General features: G+C 40.3%; 1 long non-coding RNA gene across 1 annotated transcript; it reads left to right on the top strand.

Annotated features, from left to right (window-relative positions):
• Nucleotides 1–6: 6 nt before the first annotated feature.
• LOC107185204 lies at nucleotides 7–9,087 on the top strand. The gene is made up of 2 exons (XR_001516123.1): nucleotides 7–164; nucleotides 8,670–9,087. It is a non-coding gene; the product is annotated as an uncharacterized LOC107185204 (long non-coding RNA).
• Nucleotides 9,088–9,322: the final 235 nt, after the last annotated feature.

The following is a 9,322-nucleotide window of genomic DNA, read 5'->3' as shown; positions in this document are numbered from 1 at the left end:
AGCCCGTCCAGGAGCTCCAAGAAGCACACCCCTTTCCACCTCTGGCGCTCCAAGAAGAAGCAGCAGCCTCCGCCGTCGGACTGTGGGGTGTTCGTTCCGCACCCGCCGTCTGATTGTGGGGTGTTCGTTCCGCACCCGCCCCCGGCGCCCCTCGGCGAGGCCAGGTAAGCTCTCCGCCCAAGCCCTCCAGCCTCACCTCCTCTTCCTCCTCCCCATCTACTCCGTTACCTTGACCCTTGAATTCGCTGGGCCCCACTTTTTTGGATGGAGGAGCGCAAAGGCCCGGGATCTGTTTCACCTGGCACAAGCGTAACGGGGTCCAGAGGGGCGCAGGCGTGGCCTCCGCGGGGGAGCAAGTCCCTCGCGGTTTCTAATCCAGACCGAGCCCCAGCGAGGAAAGCTTGTGCCCACCGACGTAGACTTTATTTTGGTTGTCATCACGTTTATGCAAAAGTCTACACCCTCAGCCTGCTGGCGGGAGCAGAGTGGGGAAGGGTTATTACCGGGAGGGGTGGCGGTGGGAACTCTACCTGGGGGTATGTAACCCGTTCCATTCTGGTGCCTTCATGGCGAAGACTCGCATGCTTACGCTGTATCTCCATTGTCCTTACGAGACCTGAATGAAGAAGTGGCAAGGATGGTCACCCCCACTTTATGGGTAGAGAACCTGAGACCAAAGGGTAAACGGCTTGTTCCTATTGGAATCAGTGTCAGAACTACGCAGCACCTATTCAGTGTCATTGAGCTTTTTACGTTAGTATCACGATTTTGTGGTGGCTTTATCATTCCATATGTATACTTATTCAGTTACACTGTCTGAATTCATACATTAGTTGAACAATAAATCAGTTTAAAGTAACAGTATATCTATGTGGTTTGAAGTTACAAAATATATTTAGTGAAGGACAGTTAAGTACTAGTACATCCTTCTGTGTGTGTGTGTTTTTAAACACACCCTTATGAACAATGAGGACCAGATTACACTGTGCAAGATTTGCATTTTAGACATTTTTCCCTTTTATTTCTAAGAAGCTCTTAATTTTTCAATATATTTTCATTCATTTAGTCTGAATTTTCTTGAGAGCCTTAACTAAGTGCTGGGATATAAAAAACAATAAGAGTGGTCTCTGTCATCAAAGAATTCTTGGTCTCTTGTGGAGACCAAAAAGTAAACCGTGGGATAAGTGCTTTGATTGATGCTTGCACAGAGGAGGGAATCCATGGAGACTTCCTGGAGGAGGGTGGCTGAGGTGGCTTAGTCCGATGGCAAAAGGGGAGAAGCAAGGAGTTGGAGGCAGAGGTTGCACTATGAGCATCACCAACACTGGGAAGAGCATGGCACTTCCTGAGAAGCACAGTGGTTCGGGGAGGTCTGAGCATGTGTGAGGGGGTAGGGAGAAGAGTGTTAAAAGACATTTTATTTTTTCTCATATTTTATCATCCATCATAGTAATTGGTTGTAATAGAAGATATTTTTATCTATTCAAAGACTTACTGTGCTTATGAATTGAAATGTCTAACAAAATGTTACTTAATAATGATGTAGTCAACTTTGAAGTCTTTTTCCTACTACCTCAGTAAGTATTTTAAACATTTCCATAGTGGCTGTTCTTATCTGACTTAGTCCCATCATTTCTGGCTATCAACATGTAATAGTCACAGCTATGGACAATTTATCCAAAGGAGAATACATTTTATTTTATTTTAAAAAATACTTTTATTGATTTTAGAGAGAGGAAGGGAGAGGGATAGAGACAAACATCAATGGCTGCCTCCTGCACGCCCCCTACTGGGGATTGAGCCCACAACCCCACAAGTAACCTGACCGGGAACTGAACCATGACTTTCTGGCTCATGGGCCAATGCTCAACCACTGAGCCACACCTTCCAGGTTCAACTGCAAACATGTTTTAGACTAAAACTTATATTAGGAGCATTCGCTTCATTCCTTGAGCCTCTTGTGTTTTAGTTCTGTCTTGAAGCACGCTAGTCCTTCCTTCAGAACTATAATGAACTTTGTAGTGACAAATGTTCTGAAAACTAAACATACTGGTCTGTCTTGGGGATATTTTTCTAGTTAGATCATCAGTATGAGGGAGTGTACCTGTTTCTAGTCTAAAGAGGTGGTCAGAGCGCACTGAGGTTTCTGGTCAGTCTTTGGCCAGTGTGGCTCCATTCATTTCTGCCCAGGACTTGGAGGTGATGGAACTTGGCCAGAAGGTGCAGAGCTTACTGTGGCCTTTGTTTCTGCATAAGGATGGGACAGTCAGGCGGCCACACATATATCCTGAACACACACAATTAATATTATGGGCTTTTAGATCAAACAAAAATGAAATGGCTGTTGACCTTGGGCAAGTTTCTTTTCTGAGTCTCAGTTTCTTCAGTATAGAAAATAGTAATAATGACTCTGTAGGGCTTTTGTGAATATCAAATGAGTATTTACGTTATTAAATGTAAAACTTTTATCACACTCTGGGCATAAAGTAGAAACTCAGTAAATGTAAAACCATCATCATCATCATCATCATCATTATAAATACAAAGATCTAATGGAAGAAATGTAAAAAAAATAGATGGGGGAAATGCTTTTCTTCCTAGAAGAGCTTACCACTCCAATGATGGCTCAAAGTTTATTGATGTTAGATTTCTGTAGTCTGCAAATATTTGTGGCTTTTAGTGTGGATGTTCTAAAAATCATTGATGGTTGTTTTCTTTCTTTACATAAAGTAATTTGAACATGACTGCCTCTCTTCCTAAAATTCACCCTTAAAGGTTTTCTTCAGCTTGGTTTTGGTAAAGATGGTAATATTTTCATAGAAAAAGAGCCATTGCCTTCCTGGATCAGCCTCATCTCTTTGTCTAGTCCATTGGTCTCTTGCCATCAAAGGGCCCAATGTTGTGTGTGGAGATGGCATGGTGGGCTATGGCCAGACTTTCTTTGCAGCCATTAGCGGCACTGTCATTTACTGGGTTTTGAATTATACTCTGTTTTGTAAACAATTTATTCAGAGCATGGGATCTCTATCTGAATTTAAGCCCCTGTTCTCCTTCTTACTGTGATACTTAGCCATGTCATCCTGGGCCAGTTATTAACCTTTTTGTACCTCAGTTTTCTCATCCACAAAAGGGGCATAACAAGAGGTTGTTATGAAAATAAACAGGCTAATGCATGTCAAATACTCAAAACAGTGATGGCATATTGTAAGCACTCCATCAATGGGAGTTGTTTCTCTTTTTCTTGTTAGTATCTTGCCTATACCGCCCTTTGAGCAATAATTTTATGTGTTTTATGTTATATGACCGAAATGGTACTTCCTTTTTATTTTCCTTAATTAAGGCACTCCATGTTGTTTTGATTAGAAATGAGCACTTATCCAAAGGTCAATGGAGTACATTAAAAATGATTGCCCTGGAACTGAATTGAACCCCACACCCAGAGGCAAGCATTAATGCTTTCTGCAGGAGCGCCAAACTCAAGTAGTTGGTGGGCTTGATAATCCAATAAAAAGCAAGGATAGACTATGGTATTGGACAGACTCAGATTGAAATCTGCCTCTGGCATATGGTAAGTTTTGTTTAAGCCTCAGTCTTTAGCTTAGCTTTCTCACCTATATAACGGAAATAATTGCAATTTTCTTAAGGGGCTCTATGAAGATTTGATATTATATGTGTAAAACACCTGTCATAGGGTTCAGCTGAAGAAGGTAGACAGAAGTGATAGTGGCTGTAATTGTTGTTGTTGTCATAATAGCGGTAGTAGCATTAATAAATGCGTTTTTACTTTGGAAGTGGAGTTAAACAACTTCAGAGCCCAGAAGAAGTTGTACTCAGGTCTGTCCAGCCTTGATGTACATGTTACATCAAGGGTGCCCTTTATGCATTCAGGGATTTAAAAGTCTTAATATATTTGACTTAGGAAGCCAAAGAGAAACTTTATACTTGACGCTAGTGAAGTTTCTCCTGAAGTGATTTTGGAGTCTAAGTTTAGAATAGGATAATTCTTTGCCACTTATCTCTGTCATTGTATCACTTTATCCACCCTCCATTTCTATACTTCTAGTCATAATCCCTGTAGTTCATATACAAGTGATACAAATGCTTTTGGAGATTTTTTGTAAAACTTCTGGGCTTGGGTTTCCTTTTTCCTTTTTATCTTTTAATTATAAATCTTATTTGTGCCTAGGTGGTGTTGCTCAGTGGTTGAGCATTGGCCCATGAACCAGGAGGTCATGGTTTGATTTGTGGTCAGGGTTCATGCCCAGGTTGTGGGCTCAATTTCCGGTGTGTGTGTGTGTGTGTGGGGGGGGTATGCAGGAGGCAGCCAATTAATAATTCTCTCTCACCATTGATGTTTCTCTCTCTTTCTCCTTCCCCCTTCCTCTCCCTTTCTCTCTCTGAAATCAATAAAAACATATTTTAAAACAAAACAAGCACATATCTGTTTTAAAATTTGACTTTGCCTAAGGAATCAATTGTGTTTCAGAAATATCAATGTAGGAAAAAAAGATGATTTAATTTTAAAAAATTGTGTCTGGTAAGAAGGGTATTTGAAGTGTGCATTTATGCCTAGTTTGAAACACTTCATCAAATAACTGCTTAACCTCCATTTCATGTTATACTTATTATTCAGAAGACTTACAGATCCTGCTCATGAAATGCAATGCAATTTGACCCATAAAAATGCTTTTCTAGGATATACATCATTCTATGGAACAAATTTCTTTTTGTATCTTATTGAAATGATTATCAATCACAACAATTTTTAAGTCAATTTTTAATTTATTTTAGAGAAAGAGGAAGGGAGGGAAGGAGGGAGAGAGAGAGAGGGGGAGAGAGAGAGAGAGAGAGAGAAAGAGAGAGAGAGAGAGATCAGTTGCCTCCTGTACACACCCCTACAGGGGATTGAACCTGCAACCTGGGTATTTGCTCTGACTGGAAATTGAACCTGCCACCTTCTTATGCATAGGACGATGCTCCAACCAACTAAGCTCACCAGCGAGGGCATCAATGAAAAATAATTTTTTAAGGTATCAATCACATTTTAAAGAGAAGTTTGTAATGTTTAACAAACACTTACTGAGCACGTATTCTGTATCAGGCACTGGGAAATAGAACAAGGAAATCAGAGGTAATCCTTAGGAAACTTGCAGTCCAGTGGAGAATAGGGCATATGGAGGGAGGTGACTAAAGTAGCATATGATGCATTGAGTGCAGAAATAAAGGATTTAATCAAGTACACTGAGGTCAGAAGGATTATCCTGAAGAAGCAGACATTTTTTTTCTCTCAAGAAGTTTACTCATGTAGAACGATTAATGAGAATTTTTATTCTCTGATGTGGAGATCATCAAAGGCTCCAGGTTTTCTTGAGGTTATGATCATCTTAAACTATATCCAGTACTGGACCAAAAGGAAAATTATGGAAACTTGTATTTTCACAGTGGCATTTAAAACAAATAAAAAGAATCATTTTCTCAGGATTATGCATAATTCATTTTCTTCAGTTCCTTAAAATAGCTAAAGCCTGATATTATATTATTTCAATTCTTTTGTCATATTTTGGCACCTAGAAATAAAGACTGTGCTTGGCATGTAACACTGGTTTGAAAATCTTGGCTGAAATGATAAGTAAACATCATGTTGACACTCTAAAATTATGGACTGAAAAGAGTGATTCTTGACATTCCTTAGATAGGTTTAAAGATCCATATAAGTGAGGCAGAGTAGTCTTATTTTGGGTACATGACTAACTTGGCATCTATTCAGTCGATGTCAAAATGGTTTTGGAGTCTGTATCAAGGAGAGTCCAGCATTGCCTGTGTTCTCAAAGCTAGGTGTTCTTTAAAAATAACCTGTGCTTAGTTGTATACCAAATTGCATGGCACACCCAACAGGTGTCTTTCCACATATTCACTTTAGAAAAATGAATTGTGGGCTTTTACCCTGGAGAGGATTGAACTGTGAATTCCATATTTTGTCCTGAAGTGAGTTTTCCAGATAAAGTATGCATGAATGTCTGATACTTGTGGGGAGTTTGGCCAGAAAGGCCAGTCAGGTTATGGGTCTCATTAGCTCCTTTATAGCTCCCTTTATGCATCTCATTAGCTCATTTATAGCTACTTCTGTGGATTCACATTTATGAGAAGTCTCCATTCTAGAGAATGAACTCCTGCTTAGTGCTGTCTTTGCAGCCCTGTGCATCACCTGGATTGGCCTGTGCAGTGGAATTGAGGTAATAGACCCGTCCTAACAAGGGATCATTTTTTAAAAAATATATTTTATTGATTTTTTACAGAGAGGAAGGGAGAGGGATAGAGAGCTAGAAACATTGATGAGAGAGAAACATCGATCAGCTGCCTCCTGCACACCTCCCACTGGGGATGTGCCTGCAACCAAGGTACATGCCCTTGACCGGAATCAAACCTAGGACCCTTCAGTCCGCAGGCGATGCTTTATCCACCGAGCCAAACCGGTTAGGGCAGGGGATCATTTTTTACAGTGTCAGGAGATTCCAGGGACATACAAGTGAGGCAGAGAACTCAAAGTTCACTCGCCATGTCCCCAGCTTCTCTCACCAACACGCTGTACACAAAGTGAGTTCAGATTGAACCTGTAGCTAACACAGGAAAGTGAAACAGAATTAACAAGTGCCTTTTGTTTTTCACCTTTCCATAGATGGCAATTAAATGAGCAGAAGTAAGTTGTTGTTAGGCTTGGCATAATACTCTGTGGTGAAGAGTTGGCTGCTAGCTGTAGTTATTCTTGCTGTGTGCCATTTCAAGCCAGTGACACTAGCTGAATTTCATTTATTAGAAGTTAGGGTTATGGCATCCTGAAGGTCATCGCATCAGCTCAAATAAGAGAATTGGCCAACAGTTACATAAAGACACCATGCAAAATTTACCTCTTGATTTTTTTTTTTCAAAATAGTCAATAAGCAGTAGTGTAAGCTCCTTTTTTTTTTTTTTCCTAGCTGGATAGTACTTATCTTGTAGTCAGGGATCAAGAGAAAAAATAATATGTCTATGAATAAGATAAGAAAAGAGAGGACACATTTGGTTTATATTAAGAACTTCAGACCATGTCTATAAAGCATTGTTTTCCATCAAGATTTCATTGAAAGATGCAGTTTACTTAACATACACTGTGTGTATCAGATACTGTGCTTTAAAAAAGTAACTCACTACAATTCATTTATAACATCCCTGAGAGATAAATACTGTTGTTATCCCAATGTTGAGGAAAATGAGTCTCAGAGAGGTATGGAAATTTGACCGTCACAGAGTTCATAGGGGCTGGGGCTGTGATTCCCCACCTGATGGTCTTGAGTCCTGTGGTTAAACCATTGCTGATATTCTACCCCACCTGAGGCTCAGAATGGCTGTGTGCAGTAAGCCCACACCCTCATTTTATAGATAAGGAAATTGAAGTTCAAAGAAGGCAATGCAGATGGAGGAAGTAGGACCAAAACTCAGGTTTTCTGGATTCCAGTCAGCTGGGTGTTGTTGTTGTTGTTGTTCTCTTGAACTATAGACTGTATCTCTCCATTCCTCACCTCTACCTACCTTTAACGGGAGCCTAACTGACTCATCTAACTTCCTGATGACTACTCCCCTGGAAATCTTCCTCTAGTTTCACAAACCAAAAACTATGAGACTGTCTGATCCATCAATTGAGTTTCTAGTTATTCAACCGGCGCATTCACTGTAGTTTGGTTACAACATATTGAATACTTTCAGAGTTTCTGCTTAATTAGTACATCACCTACTAACTAAAAAATAAACTTTAAAATAACTTAATTCATGTTTTCAAAAAAATTTAAAACTTGCACATGCCCTATTTTATAACAAAATATCATTTATAAGTATAGAGTACATCCATATTGTACCCATGTAAAAATCCCCTTTATGGCATTTGAAGTACTGCTGTGGCATGTAATATATTTTATCTATTATTTAAATGTTTTGATCATACTGATGGGTTCATAAATATCCTATGAAAGCACAGCTTGGTTGTTTTTGCATCTGCTGTTTGAAAAAGATATGACAGTCCAAGCAAACTGTTGACATTCACGCTGAAATACAGTGTCTCCTTTACCATGAGTGCCCTGTGCAAACCTGAGAGCTGGCCCTTTTCAAGCCTGTGCAGTGGAGGCTCCTCCAGGCCTTGCCAGCCATTCCTGGCTCTACTGCCTTGCAAATATTGGCTTGCTTCTCCACTGGTTAGCTCCCATGAACTACGTGGTTATTATCTGCAAAACAAGAAAATAAAACTATTCTCTTTTATTATTTAGTCTACCCAAAACTATCTTGTCTGGGATAGACTCAAATATTGATCACGAATCCTACCTTGGAGCATGCTTGGGATGGAAACAAGGCCTTGGTATTCCCCGGATGGGTTGGTAAACATGTTTAAACAAGCTAGCCTAAAACCAGATTCTGGATTTTTTTCCAAGAGGAAAGCAAGGTATGACTGAATGTCTGGCATTTGTTCCAAGTTCCGACTTTTACCAATTTGTATTTTGTGATTCTGTTAGTCTCACCCTGTGAGAAGTTTCAAGTACAGTATTTTGACCTAGACATCTTAGTAGCTAGTGCATTGTTGGCACTTAATTGTACCCTTCCCTGTGATTTCACTTTCATCGAAAGCTCCTTTTTATGCTCATAAGGAGACAACCAGTCTTGGGTCTCGGTGGTAACTGTGGAAGACGCGGGGACACATCCTCTCCTTCATCATCACCTGCTTCCTTCCCACAAGAGAAGCTCTTCAGGGACTGATGCGTCAACTTCCTCGCTCACTGCTGGGTTCCTGGCTGCCTGTCTCTGCCTGGTTATGATTTCACAAATTTACAAAGCCAGTGATGTTAAACAAAGAGGAGTGCCAATTTTTACCTTCATGCCACTCAATAGCTGATCAACAGACAGCAAAAGTGACAGCCAGTTAGTTGGGCTTGGGCATGTTTTCTGAGGAAAATGGATGTGGCCTGGGGGAATGGAGGAGGAGGATTCAGCCAGATAATCTCCAGTCTCTCCTGTAAATTAGCATAAACTTGTCAAGAATAAACAAGATAAAGGGTATGAACATTGTCTAGTACCAAGTATGTTTCAGTTGCTTTCATATTTGGCTTGTCTCCTTTAATCCTCACAATAGCTCTCTGTTAGAGCTAATCTCCATGGAGCTCTTCGTTCCCCATATTTACATTTGAGAAAACAACAATCTGAACACAGCTTGTCCAAGCGGATTTAGTGAATAAATGACAAGCGCTCTATCTGAACCCAGGTCTTTCTGACCCCAAGGCTCCTAATATTTCCACTGCACCAT

The sequence above is a fragment of the Myotis davidii genome, unplaced genomic scaffold (genome assembly GCF_000327345.1).
Source record: "Myotis davidii unplaced genomic scaffold, ASM32734v1 scaffold68, whole genome shotgun sequence".
NCBI lineage: Eukaryota > Metazoa > Chordata > Mammalia > Chiroptera > Vespertilionidae > Myotis > Myotis davidii.
This window is presented reverse-complemented; position numbering and strand designations above follow the sequence as displayed.